The sequence below is a fragment of the Poecilia reticulata genome, linkage group LG20, assembly GCF_000633615.1.
Source record: "Poecilia reticulata strain Guanapo linkage group LG20, Guppy_female_1.0+MT, whole genome shotgun sequence".
NCBI lineage: Eukaryota > Metazoa > Chordata > Actinopteri > Cyprinodontiformes > Poeciliidae > Poecilia > Poecilia reticulata.
The window spans coordinates 17,489,219-17,504,017 of record NC_024350.1 but is presented as its reverse complement, the minus strand read 5'-3'; the positions used below and the strand labels follow the sequence as shown (position 1 = coordinate 17,504,017).

At 35.0% G+C, this 14,799-nt stretch overlaps 1 long non-coding RNA gene across 1 annotated transcript; it reads left to right on the top strand.

Annotated features, from left to right (window-relative positions):
• Positions 1-12,388: 12,388 nt before the first annotated feature.
• Positions 12,389-13,362, top strand: LOC103456691 (uncharacterized). The gene is made up of 3 exons (XR_532292.1): positions 12,389-12,570; positions 13,025-13,209; positions 13,285-13,362. It is a non-coding gene; the product is annotated as an uncharacterized LOC103456691 (long non-coding RNA).
• The last annotated feature ends 1,437 nt before the right edge of the window (positions 13,363-14,799 follow it).

Here is a 14,799-nt window from a genome sequence, read left to right as displayed (position 1 = left end):
TTGTGGTACGATTGAAAAGACTAAACTAACTTAAATGTAACTTTTCAACAAGATACAAAAGCTTGTTTTAAGTAAATAATTCCTTAATATTGATGAAAAGATACAAGTTCTACTGGCAGATTATTTCACACACTTAAATTTAAATATGCATCTACCATGTTAAAAATTGAGCCTGCTAAAGTTTTTAATTTTAAGCTTATAAAAGCTTAAAACTAAGCTAGCTAATTTAGTAAAGATGTTAAATATTGAGCTTGATACGAACGTTTTTAGGTTTAAGTTATATATTTAGCTTAACAAAATTAGCTTCCTGACTAAATAATTAATAAGCTTACTAACTAAATGTTTAGCTTGCAGATTAAATATTTAGTTTGTGAACTAAATATTTAGCTTCAAAACAAATATTTAGCTAGCAAGTTAAATATTTAGCTTGCTAATTTTTTTGCTTTAAATATTTAGCTTGCTAACTAAATAATTAGTAAGCTAAATGTTTAGTTTACTAACTAAATGTTTAACACCTTTAGTTTGCTAATCAAATATTCAGTTTGGAGCTAAATATTTAGTTACTGAACTTAATATTTACCTTTAAAACAAATATTTAGCTAGCATGTAAAATAATGAGCTTAAGAAATGTTTTAGCTTTAAACTAAATATTTATCTTTGACCTAAATATTCAGGTTCTTGGTAAATGGTTTGTACTTGTATAGCACGTAAGTCCAGAAGACCCCAAAGTGCTTTACACATCCTAGAACTCCTGTTGGGTTGCTAGGTGATGGACGGAACTCTGCTGGGGTTGCTAGGTAACGGCACAGTGCCCTCTAATTTGACGTTATATTCTGAGGGTTTTTGAAATGGCTAATTTCCCACACACCAAAGAAGATCAACTTATTGCCAAGAAAACTTTTATTTTATATTTTTAGAAGCAGTAGAAACTGAAAAGTAGGTGGGAAAATGTGCATAAAATGAATTTTTCCATAATAAGTCCCCTTTAAAACACTTTGATGTGTCAAAAACTGAAGTTGTTTGTCAAAAACACCACTGTCTGCGTGCATGAAACCAGGAGGAAATAATGACAAATGAACAAGAGCTGAATGGTAATCAGCAAGCAAAGGCCAAGTGTGTCAAGGGCCGGGGGGAAACTAATTGGATAAAAACCAAGGAGGACAAGCGCTAAAACAAATCAGGAAGTACATCAGAGGGGGATGGAGGAAAAAAACTCCCAGATTTCGTGGAAAAATACAGATTGGCATAAAAAAATGTAAACCAGAGCACAAAAACATGATGCTAGCTTAGAGTTTATTCTTTATTACAGGCTGTGAACTCTTCAGATCATTAATTTATGCAATTTACTTTCTAATGAGTCGATTAAATTTAGATTTTAAAAGGGCTGACATGTTTAATTAATTTGTGGCGGATAATTTGCCTTACAACGTTCAACTCGTTCCCTATTGTATTATACGCATCCTAAGTTTAATTATTCCTAAAAAAAATAAAAAAATAAATAAAAAATAGAACTTTTTTTTAGCTTTTGAAGTCATTACTGGTTGCAATTTTGAAGAACTTTCTGTATTATATTATCCAAAAAGATTAAACACCTGATCAACACCTTTCGACAAATATTGAAGATTAAACATCAAGACCCTCAAATTGATGAGTATGAGCTAATGCATGTGAATTAAAACCTTCTTTTCTGACACTGGATGATTGACTAGGGCAATGAGACGGAAAAATCTGCCTCCTTATGTAAAATGACCAATCATTAATTATGTATACACCTTGATGAGATGCTTTATTTTTAGGCACTGCTGAAATCCCCAAAGCGTGACCTTTTCATGGCGCCAAGCAAACAACGGGGTATTTATTACATGCATACTTCACATGGATATGACAGCGAGGCTCACAAACAATACATTTACCGACCAGAGTCACTGTGATGTTATATATCTACATTGTGTTCACATTCTGTTTAATTAAAATCAAAGAAAACCTTCTTTTGCTGTACTGCTTTGCAGTTGGTAGAATAAATACAACAATTTTACATCCCCAGCTTTAAAAACGACTGACTTTTCTTACCTTAATTGCTGAACTATTGAGATGCGTGGCATCCGTCTCCGCTGACCTCTTGGTGTCCACAGTTGGAAATCTGTGGTGATGATAATTAAGGCTCATCAGAAAGCAAAGACCCACAGGTCAGGCGCTGACGATTAAGAATTTATTTTATATTAGTCTGTAGGATGGAGTTGGGGACAAGTGAGTGTATAGAGTACCTTCAAACCAAAAATATATTAAAGAATCTTTTCAGTATAATGTATCGTCTTAATTTCAGAAGTCAGTATCTTCTCTGTAGTAGGCAGCCATGATGCTATTCCTAAAAATATGTAGCAGAGCTGCCTTATCTACCCTACAGATCGACACAAATGTAATTTGGTTAAGATAATTAAAGCAAATTCATGTCTAGTGGAAAGTGATGAAAAGCTCACTTGTTGTCAATGGACTTTAGCTTTTGTATCAGTTAGCATGAATAGCTGTTAGCTCAAATCATCAATAGCTTAACTATGACAATTTACGTCACTCCAGGTTCACACAAATGTAGTTTGGTTCAGACAAAAGCAACAAAGCAAATTTATATCTAATGCAAAAGTGGAGAGGTGTAAAAACATTTTTAAAAGCTCAAATTCACTGTTAAACAAGCTCTGTTGTCATTAGCTGTTAGCCTGAATTATTGGTAGGTTAACTACCAATGGTGTTTGTGTCTCTACACATTGACATAAAGCAGATTCATGTCTAGTACTAAAGTGATAATGAGAAAAAACATTTTAATAAGCTGATATTTTCTGTTAAACACACAGTCAATAGCTGTTAGCTTGGGTGTTAGCATAGCTATTAGCTTGAATTATTATTGTTTAACTACCAATGGCAATTTGTATCACTACAGATTGACACCAATGTAATTTGGTTCAGACAATTAAAACAAAGAAAATGTATCCCTAGGCTAAAGTAATGAAATGTAAAAAACAAAAAAAAACAACTGAAATTCACTGTTAAACAAAATCTGTTAGCTTGGTAGCCATTAGTATGATTAGCTATTAGCACAGATAGATGTTAGCATGCATAGTTTTTAGTAAAAGCAGATCTTATTGTGACAAATAATAAAAAACAGATTATTTTACTTAGATCAAGACATATTCTGTATAAATTAAATAATCTGTCAGTAGAACTAGTAAATTTTTTTATCAACATTAAGAAATTGTTGACTTATAACAACCTCCTATGTTTTGTTAAAAAGTTGCTTGTACGTTAGTTTTGTCTTATTTCAAATTTACTAAGATATTTGCACCAAAATCTAGACCAAAAATACTTGGTTAGATTTTGAATTTTTGCAGTGTAGCTGCTAAAAATGTAGTGAAGACAATAAATAAAGCTGCTTTTTAAATGTAAAGTAATTTATATTCTTGTGTGCTTTACTTTAGTGTATTGTTCTAGTGCACAGAATATAATTGACAGGTAAAGTTTAAGATCTATTTGGTAATTTTTTTAGCAGCTGGGAATATTCGCACCAACACCACTATTAAAATCGTTAGCGGTTCTGGAGTTCACTACATTTATTCGTAATCCTCAGCAGCAACACTGACAGGCAAGTTTATGGATCCTTTACAAGAGATCTCAGACAGGAATGAAGAACTGCCATGGAAAAAATAAACCGAAAAATAACCAATAATCGACATATTACGTTCACGGTGTCATCTAAAAACGGTAAAGAAAAAAGTTTAACACTTAAGAAGATTTAAGGCGGAGAAAAATCCCCTAATAATCCTTGATAAACACATTAGGTCCTGGGTGTAATTTGGCTCCCTGATTGGTACAGACAGCTCGAATGAGGATAGATATGCCAGTCTCTCCAGCCTGACTCAGAGTGATTGATGACTGCTGGGTTTCTTTTCCTGCATGGAAATCTACCTGAGAGCCATACCAAGTCCAAACTGCCCACACTCTGTCACCTCACATTACATCATGGAAATCATTTCAATATAAAACACTTTTTTCCCCTCCAAACAGATAGCAGATACATATAAAAACACACAGAGGATGAAATTGATTATTTAAAAAGATGTAAAAGTGCATACGAAACAGGTCAAACAATTTATTTTTTAATCTGCAACACTGGGGCCTGCAGGGATTCATCGTTATGAAATATGGAAGGTTGTTTTTTAAAGTAAAGCAATGTTTCTCCCTCTACTAATGCACAACAGGCCAAATAATGCACAGTAATTCACCCTAAAAGCAACAAACAGGTTTCACCAAATCATCACAGACCATCTTCAGTCGTATGTGCAATGACTGCCCCCTGGTGGTCACATTAATAACAGCCATGTTAATCTGGTGCCAGTCTACGATGGCGGATAGAGCCACACCACTAAAAAATAAAAAATAATAAATAAAATTACAAGAATAAATCCAAAAAACGTTGAAACAGTAAGAGATTATTACGAGAGAAACCTCGTACGTGAATAAAGTTATACAAGTTGAAATACAAGGCTTGTACGAGAATAAAGTTGAAATAAGAAAATACTGTCGAAATAATGAGAATAAATTATTATGAGAATAAAGTTGTAATAATATCAAAAATAATGAAAGAATAAAGTCAAAATAACACAAAAATAGCCGAAAAATATGAGGCTAAAGTCGCACTAGAATAAAGTCACAATATTTTAAGAATAAAGTGAAAGTAATACGAGAATAAAATAATATTGAGAATAAAGTCAAAATTATATGTAAATAAAGTTCTAATAATATTTTTAAAATCAAAATACATAAATAACAGAAAAATTACAAGAATAAAGTCATATGAGAATAAAGTCCTAAAATTACGACTTTATCCTCGTAATTCTACAAAAAACATTAGAAATGTGTAAGTAGGCAAAGCTGGAACTTTAATCTTCAACAATGGTAAATATGAACAAAAATGACATTTAACAACTCCGGCTTTCTTCTGTTTCTGCTACTTTTGGATCCGATCTTCAATTAATCAAGTGTATTAATAGACCCGTTTCCTTGACGCAATAAAAGGTCACTGGCATCCAAAACATTACATTTCTCATTCTTAGAAAAGTAATCAACGTTAAAAATCTAGATTCAGCCGCAAGTCGGCTCATGTCCCTGTGACGAGTCCTGTCTTTTTTTTTTTCCAACTGGTTTCCCTGTGATCTAATCAAAACAATGTTTAAAACTCAAACATTTATGCAAAAGAGCGGCACAATAAAGATTTCATTCATGTCATACGCTTCAGATGCGACTTCCTGTGACCCCTGACGAGAGCCGAGCTGACAAGGAAACAAACTGTCACGCCGTACGAAACAACGGGCCCCGTCAACTTCATGCTTCAAAACCACGCCGGTGATTTGTTAAGTGTGAAACGAATTCAAAGGGGGGAAAAAAATGGATTATTATTATGTGCAGAGGCAGCTTGTGACAGCAACGTAATTGTAGCTTTGCTGGCTGCTAGAAGAAAAGAAACAACAAACTGTGGATGTTTGCACCAATAAATGTAAATCAACTGGATTTTTTAAGGTTTTGCTTTCAAAATGAATATATTAGACAAGATACAAAAAGGAGGAAGAATGACCACATTTCTTAACACAAGTTTATATTTCTCATAATATTTCATTTTTATGGAATCATGTTTTAGTCATTTGTAAGAACTCGTCTCTGGGGATTCCTGTGAAAGCCAAACACGAATTAAATGAAACTTTACAAACTATTTTATGCTTTACTTGACAGTATAATTTTCTCATGCTGGCTTGACGGACGTCTTTGACAGACGTTTCCAAAAGTTGTCTAAATTGTGGCCCTTTTGCTTCTTCTTGAACCGGATAACTCTTTAACTCAGAATTATTATCCAAAATTCACTTTTTGTATTTTTTTATACTTCATTTGGAAGTAACTAACTAGACGTTCATGTTTTGGTGTCTCGAAAACGAGCCGTTTCAAAAACCTCCCGATTGTCAAGTCGCATTTGAAGGGCACTGCTCCGTTGCCTAGCAACCCCAGCAGAGTTCCACCCGTTACCTAGCAACCCAAGTGGAGTTCCAGCACGTTTGATCGGCTGGTTTTACTGCCGTAGATGGCTGCTGGAAATAGACAACTGGTTTGTTGTTGACTTGCCATCTAGAAACCACTTGCTGCATTCTCTTGTTGGTTGTGCAGGAGGCTCCATTTCTGCTTTTCAAAGATGTACGGTTGTATAATTGTGAATCTGTTTGTAGCCATTTTCACATGCGAGTGTAAACGTCGAGTTTTAACCAAGATCTTGCCTAATTACTGGGCAAAGAGTCAGTAGTTCCTTTCCATGTATGATCTCCTAAATAACAAATCAATTGACTAGCAAAACCTTTGGCAGTGAGTAAAATAAATTAATATGCAGTTTTTTTCTAACTTGCATTTTTACAGTATATTTGTTTCAGTTTTTCATTTAAATTAAAAACCAGTCCCTGTCTGTTTTGTTTTATCTCCTTGTCTGAATCAAATTAATTCAAAGTATTTCAGCCCCTGAATGTTGGTGGGCGTTTGTTGCTAAACACTGAAGCATTAAAAACACTCAAGACATTATCAGTGTGAGTCACTGACACGAATAAAACCAACACAAAGTATCCAAGATAAATGGTAAAACTAACAGAAACATTATTATTTTGCTTAAGAAAAGGTTTAATGGTGATTTGATTACATATCACAAGCCTGTACTTCAATAATCAAACATATTTGACTGAAATAATGGATTAATCTTCTTTAAAGCTTAATAAAGCCCTTTTTAATCTGTATTGACTCTTCTGACTTTATATCTGATTAAAATACAAGCTCTGATTCTGTATTTACACATACATTTTTTTATTTTCTGCCCTTTGCTATAAATCTGTGGCCTTAAAAAATTGGAAAAAAAGAAAAAATTTTTAGGAAAATTACAGTCGACAGGCACATAATTGTCTTTGCAAGATCCCAAAGGTTCACATTGAATTATTCAAAAGAGCCCTCTTGTTCTCTCAGTCTGGATCGACCTCATTACAATATAATCTAAGCTTAAACACTGATTTACCGCACCCTGGAGAGCGCTCACAATGAGCAAATTCAATAGCAAAATCTGGTTGTCCCCTGACTGTACCACCCTGAAAATGTTCAATGTTTTATATGTATTTATCTTCCGTAATTTGTTTAGTAATTTGTAAGTTGATTTTCATCCAGTTTTCATGGTGGTTAGTTTGACTTGAATATATTTTAAGCAGCAGACATTTAATTATTATGTTGCTGCCTTTGTTTATTTAATGTTTTTATTTCAAACAAGGAAGAGAAAAACACTGTGCTGAATTTCCAATGCACGACTTACAAAGTTCACACATTTGGAAACAATAAAGCGAGGGTTTGATATACAGTAGGCATGAATGTAAATACAACGGCAGAGTAAAGGGAGAAAAAATAAAAAAGGTTCACGCAGGAGTGCAAAGTGCCTCTCTTCTACGCTTCAGAGCTTTCTATGTTCATTCTTTCCACTCTGGTCTTCAATTTCACAGTACAAACTGAAGTGCATTTCACTCAAACTTGAGAGAAAGCTGAACTCTGACTTGAGCTTAAAGGAAATATGACAAAAAAAACAACATTCAATTCAACATTTCACATAATGCTGCTCAAGGAAAAACACTATAAAAACATGAAAGCGAAAAGAGAGAGGGTGCAAAAAGAAACATGGAAAATGTACAGAATTACACTAACTGGTTAATGCAGCTTTGAGTTTTGAGACACAATATTACCCAAAACACTTATTTTTGTTAGCTACTAATTGTGTATAACAAGCAAACATGTTTAATTGATGCTGTTTTTAACTGCTAACTTTGCTAACCTCATGTAGCAGCCGGTACCTGGACGTAAATGTTAGTGTGACTCTTTTATGTTCGTCTCATATCCAATAGGTTGACTTCACAACAAACGCGTTCAGATTCCTTGTATTTATTCTAAGAAAAGAGGAAATCTAGTTGGTGGTTAACATCAGTCCAGCCCCATTAAATTAAATACAATGAGCAGTTGGCAGCGGTTAACGTTTGGAAAATTAAATATAAACATAGCAGAATTATTCATGAAACACTGTGTATGATTACATTTATCTAAAATATATGTTAAAATATTATATTTGTAAAGAAAACACAGAGTTGATCCTAATACATACTACCGTTACCAACGGTAACAGAAAAAGGGGGGCGGAACTGTCAGTTACCGGTTACTATGGTAACCAGCAACTGCCAAATGCAGCATAACAGAACTTGATACATACACCAATAAATGTCTGACGAAACAACTTCTTGACTAAGCAAAAATAAATTCAAAGAACAAACTTCACATTTTTAATATTGCTAAAATAAAACCCTGTTATACTAGCATTCATTTTACGAAGCGGAAAATTATTTCCATTTAGTAAATATCAATATCAAAAACATATATTTTTTAGTTGTTAGCATTGCAGCTAGCTGGCTGTGCTGACGTTCTATCAGTAGTAAAGTGCATAAACAGAAACAATAGGTTGCCATCTGACAAATAAAGGATTAAGATGCTAAACAAAATAAGATGAGAATTTAAAACGTGCTATATTTTTTGTAGTAATAATTTAAACGTCTACTTTTCTAACTTCCTGTAACTGCTAAGGTGCTTATGTTAGCTTGTGCATTAACAAGAGCAACTATCTTTCTAAACACAAAAAGGCTTTTCATTTAGAAAAAAACAAATCATTAAGATGACTGTGAGCAAAAAAATAGCAAATCATATGCACAGTAAGTGGTTTTGTTGCACATGATCTACAAAGATTGCCAGTGCAATTGATTGCACATGTAAAAGTGGTGCAAACCGCCCGCTTCTTAAAGAGACAGACGCCAAGACATCAAACTGCTATGTCAAGTTTCTTTTATGTTTTATGTTTGATATGTGAAGTATTTTCAGATAACTGAGGCCATACATAGAAAAAAAAGTACAATTAAAATTACAAGAATAAAGTCATAATAATTTGAGAAGTCATACCACAATAAAGTAAAAATAAGAGAATAATGAGATGCGATGACGGGTGAGAAAGCATTTCACATGTTTAAAGACTCTACTCTGCATTTTGTTCAGATTAATTTGTTGATTTTGATCCTGTCACCACGACAGGGCAAAGAGATTCAACTAGCTTATGGAAATATTTTCAAAATGAAACATTTCACAATCCAAAGCTGCATTAACCAGGAGTTTTTCAATGAAATATTGACATGAATCAGGTCAGGTTGATCCTTTGTTGACATGACTAGACTTTCATATTGTGGACAAATGTAGCTTTTAGGCTTAGAAAAGGAGTGGGCAGTGCTATTTGGCAAAACTACAAAATCCATTTTATTTTTTAGCCGCTGTAAGTTAATTGATTAAAATCACTCTGAACACCCACAGCCTATTAGCTTAGCCCTCTGTGGATGTTTCCATCCATCTAGTGGTTCAATACAACATCAAATAAACTGTCTTTTATCTTAAAGAAAAGCTTTTTAGGTTTTAACACCTACAGCTGGTAGATCATCTTTATTTAGAGTAATGCAGAGATCATGATAATAATACATTAAGGAACTACCTATAATTTTATTTTCTAAAATATGTTGGATTATAAATACTCTAAAGATTTAAATCATTAAATTTTATCTTACAGTAGCAAATAAAGATTAAAGGTGACCTATTATACTTCCCTGAACAGATTAAGACATGTCTGTGGTCTATACAAAACATTTTTTTTGCTCAAAATCATTCTTAGATCATGAGATTTTAGTCTGATCATTACAGAATGAGCTGCTTTAGGGCCTCTGTCACTTTAAATCCTAATAAGTTGCTGCTGGCCACGCCCCCCAACTCTATGCTTACACTCACACATAAAAATGGCTGCAAACAGATGTACAATTATACAAAAGTACATCTTCGAAAAGCAGAAGTGGAGCCTCCTGCACAATTAAAAACAATGCAGCAAGTGGTTTCTAGAAGGCAGACGTTGTAGAGGTGGGGATTTATCACATTGTTTATCATTAATTGTGATGAATTTCTTATAATAATTTTGATGACTATTTTCTCCACTAATGCTTCAAAACAAAGAAACAAACTTGAAAATACAGTCACAGTATGCAGCTTAGTGATACAAATCACACTTCCTTACGCAACTGTAATTCAAAAGAAGCAAATTACAAATTGGAATTTTTTTAAAGGGCATTATTTGTGTTTGTGGGGTTGTAATTGTTGTGTAACACAGTCACAGTTATACAGTTACCTAAAAAAGAAGTGAATAGTTTTTATCACAATAGTGCCATAAAACCTTAAGTCCATATCGCCCGCCCTCACCAAGTCAGCCACTGAACACTTGTCTTTTCCAGCAGCCATTGTACATAAAGAGGTAAAACCAACTAACCAAATGTGTCAGAGCTCCACTGGGGTTGCTAAGTAACATGCGGAACTCTGCTGGGGTTGCTAGGTAACGGTCTGCACTTGGCTGGGGTTGCTAGTTTTGAAACGACTCACTTTTCAGACACCAAAGATCATTAAATTATTTCCAAACAGTGGCTAGGTGTTTTTTTAAGTACTTAGGATGTTTTAAGGAGCAATAGAAACCCAAACAGAAGAACTAAAATGTCCAAAATGTGAATTTTGTGCCCTTTAATATTTAACATTTAGAAACCTTAATCATATTTGATTATCTGAAAAAGCTCTTTCTACGTGTCTCATCATTATATCATGAGAGTCTGATGTACTATAATCTGATTGAGTGACTGAACAACCTATATCACCTTCAAGTGTCACTTGGCAAAGGTCACGGCTCAAAGCTAATTCCTAAGTAATGATAACCTGCATCCTTTGTGCAGTTTGGCTCATTTGCATCAGTTGTCCTTCAGTTCATTTCCGTTTGTGCAGTGTTGTGTTCACTGAGGAAGAGGGAGAATGGCCACTGCCTCACCTCCGATGGTATAGTGGAAAGCTCATTCTGAACCTTTTAACTTGACAAAGCAAGAAATGTTCTGGCTAAGAATGGGTCCACAGAGGCCAACACGTCACAGAAAGGAGAACCGGTGTGTGCACAGGGAATGCAATAAGGCTGCACTGCAGTGTATGCATTTTAGTTATTTTTGACCATTTGATAAATGTGCCTACCTTTTCCCTTGGCACAGTAATCAAGAATCAGTTAAAATATTCCAGCTCTGGAAGGGGGTACTTCCTTAAGAAGCTGAAAGTTGTGGATAATTCTCAGAGATGTTCACAAATATTTTTTTACAATTCGCTGAAAGTTAGTGTGAAGTCTCCAATTTTTAAATGACTAGTTCAAGTCTCTAATAAGAACCTAAGAAAGACAAAGATTTGTGAGACTTGAGTCCCAAACTACAACTGTGAGTTCCATCTTAAGTCTTTACAGCACGAGTCTAGGTCAGGTTTCAAGTAATTTAGGGAATAGTCCAAGTCAAATCTCAAGTTTGAAAGGGACAAATCCATTTCAAGAATCAAGTCCTTGAGGATAAGTCCAAGTGAAGCCTCCTGTCTTTTAGCACTAATTATTACCTAATTAAACTATTATGCCTCCTTGAACAGGTTAGGATAGTTCTATGGGCGATACAAAACATGGTCATTACATTTTGTGCTTGTGTTGCTAGGTAACACTCGTCTTTTCCAGCTTCCATTGTAAACCAGCTGCCCAAACGTCGAGGAAGTCTGAGTTACTAGGTAACGGGCTGGGCTTGGCTGATTTATGACGATACATGCTTGTGGTTCTTGAAATTGAACATCTTCCAGACACCAACAATTTTACCTTAAAGCCAAAAAATGAAAAGGTATTTGGTTTTTAAGTGCTTGGGCTGTTTTTAGAAATAAAACAGACCCAAATGGAAGTTCAAAAACGCTCAAAATGTGAACGAGTCATCCAGCTCAAGAAGAAGCCAAACTAAACAAAGAGCCACAAATTAGACAACATTAGGAAACCCTGCTCATGAAAATCATGATTTTTAAATAAAGTATTATTACATTTAGAAAAATTAAATTTATCTTAAGGATATACAAGAAAATCCTATTTTCAACAGGTATGTCAAAAACATGTTTTCTATAAAACTAAAAATTTTATGTTACCCGTTTCAAGAAATCTAAATTTGTTCCAAGAAATTATGTCATACTTTCTCTTATTTTCATCTTGTCTGGGATATTATTTTTGAAAGCAAAACCCTAAGAAATCTGAGCAGACTAATCGTGTTGGAGCTCCTCTTGTTGCTAGGCAACCGGTTGAAATTCATTGGGGTTGCTAGGCGACGGGCAGTGCCTTTCGATTTGTGACATTACATTCTGAAGGTTTTTGAAATGTCTCGTTTTTCTGATACTAAAAAACATTTAGTATCAGAAAAACACCAGAATTGGGTGTTTTTTCTAAGTGCTTGGACTGTTTTTAGAAACAGGAGAAACCCAAATGGATGTAGAAAAATGTGCAAACTGATTTTTAAAAACAACAAAATTTATACATCAGCACTTATTCCTGCACTCCGACTTGTGCAGCCCATTGTGGTAAGTGATGTGGTTTTCAGCTATTTTTCTAAATCTCTACTTCTCCAGGGTTTTAGCAAGGAAACATTTGTTCCCATTTTATTTCCTCTCCTCTGCGGCCATTTTCTCTGTTTTACAATAGAAATCTACACAGCTTAAGTCGTTATTTTCATAGCATTTCTGAAAATGTTTCCCATCTGGGCAGCAAAGACAGCGACAGGTCAGCCTGCACTTGACGTACTCCCAACTTTCTTTAATCGCCAGTGGATCTGGTAAACTGGGGGGAAAAGCATTCACCCTGCAGACATGATTTTTTGGAAAATAGCGCGAGTAAAAATGTGGGACATTACTGCAATTTGTAGGAAGAGCAGAAAAGAATAAAAAGCTGTACTGTCCCACATAAACGCACCTGGATTCTTTACTCTTAGCACCAAAAAGAAGATAAATGTTTATCCAGCATTATGTCTGTGTAAAGCAGGAAAAATTAAAGGAGGATGGTTCATGTTCCCTTATGACAAGATGTCTTCTGAAGAAAGTGTACGCAAGGCAACCAGACGTGCTGTCAACATTAGGACTGCTGGCCGTCTTTGGTCCTTTTTATTCTGCGCACACAAAGGAGTGATTGGCTGGTGATTTTACAACGATCATCACTCGAGCCGAGTAAGTCAAAGAGCAATTAAATTGCTATTCTGCTGCAGTTGCACATTTTCTTGACACTCGTTTTCCACTACCCAGACTCATTCAATATTTTCTGCCTGAGGAACGGGATGAAACCCTTGAAAAAAAGAGATGAAACTAGAAGACGACTAGCAGTCGATTATGATCACTGGAGAAGTCTAGTGTGGATATTTAAACATTTGGGGCATTACTTTCAATAAAATTTTATCAAATCAAACATGTCCGTTTCATCTGAGTATGGACTTAGTGAAGGTATTCTCTAGGGCACTCCACACCAAAGCAATGCAAAGAAACCACAAAGAAATTAAAAGCAACTAGGGGTGTTTTTCCCCGCCTGACAGTCTGGTACACTCAGTTTGGTTGGGAACCAGAATTGCAACATTTGTTGAATTTTCAGCTGCTGCGGTTCAACATTCTGCACTGTGTCAAACAAACTACAGCTTTGAAAAACCTATTCCCCTCCTCGCCTCTGGGGGCGCTGCACCAAGAACTACTGAAGGAAACAACATGAAAACCTCTGAAGAAGACAATGACCGCAACTTCCTTCTTCCCAAAATGTAAACAAAAACTTTAGTTGTAGGATTTATCTATTCCCTTTGGTGCTAGCAGGAGCCATTTCTCCTGCTTGCGCTAAACTATCACGTTTGTTTTGGTTGTGTTTACCCAGAATGCCCAGCGGTGTAGTCCACTTCCCGCTTTTGAAGCTGTCTCTGGTCTGCTTGATATTCACATATGCATTCAAACTGCACCAGAGTTCACTTCATCCGAACAGAGACCGAGGTTTTTTGGGTGGACGAAGGTTCACTTTTTTGTCCTAAAATTTCAGCTGTGACCCAAAATGGTCAACTTCCTATTGTGTTTGTGGCATTTTGTTTGTTACATCTCTACAATAACTGTGAAATAAAACAACAAACCAGAACAAGCAGCTGCACTGTTGATTAAAAACAAGCACCAAGATCTTAAACCTCCTTTTGTTGCCAGAATTGGCAGCTGTTTTTGCATTACTTTGGTGTGGAGTGCTTTAGATCAAGTCCTAATCTATTCAGTTCAGACAGATTAGAATAGTTTCTTTCTTCTTCTTGGACAAAAATAATGTGGGCAATATGGGGAAAAAAATAAGAATTTGTATTTCTGAATTGTAATGGTTGAAAAAAGCTAATTAAAAAGCTTATAGGGATGATTTTTGCAGCAATACTTTCAGGTAGAATCCCAGTATGAGTGTAATTAATAAAACTCAGCTTCATCACAGAACTTTACCTTGAAATGCAGTCTGCTTCTACACTTGAGGTTTGCCTTTTTCTTGTCAGAATAGTGATATATTTGTCTTCTTTCTGCTATCAGTGGCTCTTTTTAATCCTCTTCAGTCATTTTGTTTGTGTACCCTTTCAGAAATATTCTTTTTTTTTAATAACCACATTCTGGAGGGTATCTTTTTAACTCCACGCTTATAATGAAATGAATATATTTTCGAAAATAACCTTCCCAGGCTGTGCATCATTATGATGAACTGTGCTAACACAGCAGGCGAAATATCACCACTGAATTGCCCTTGAGAATTAGCTTTTCTGTAAT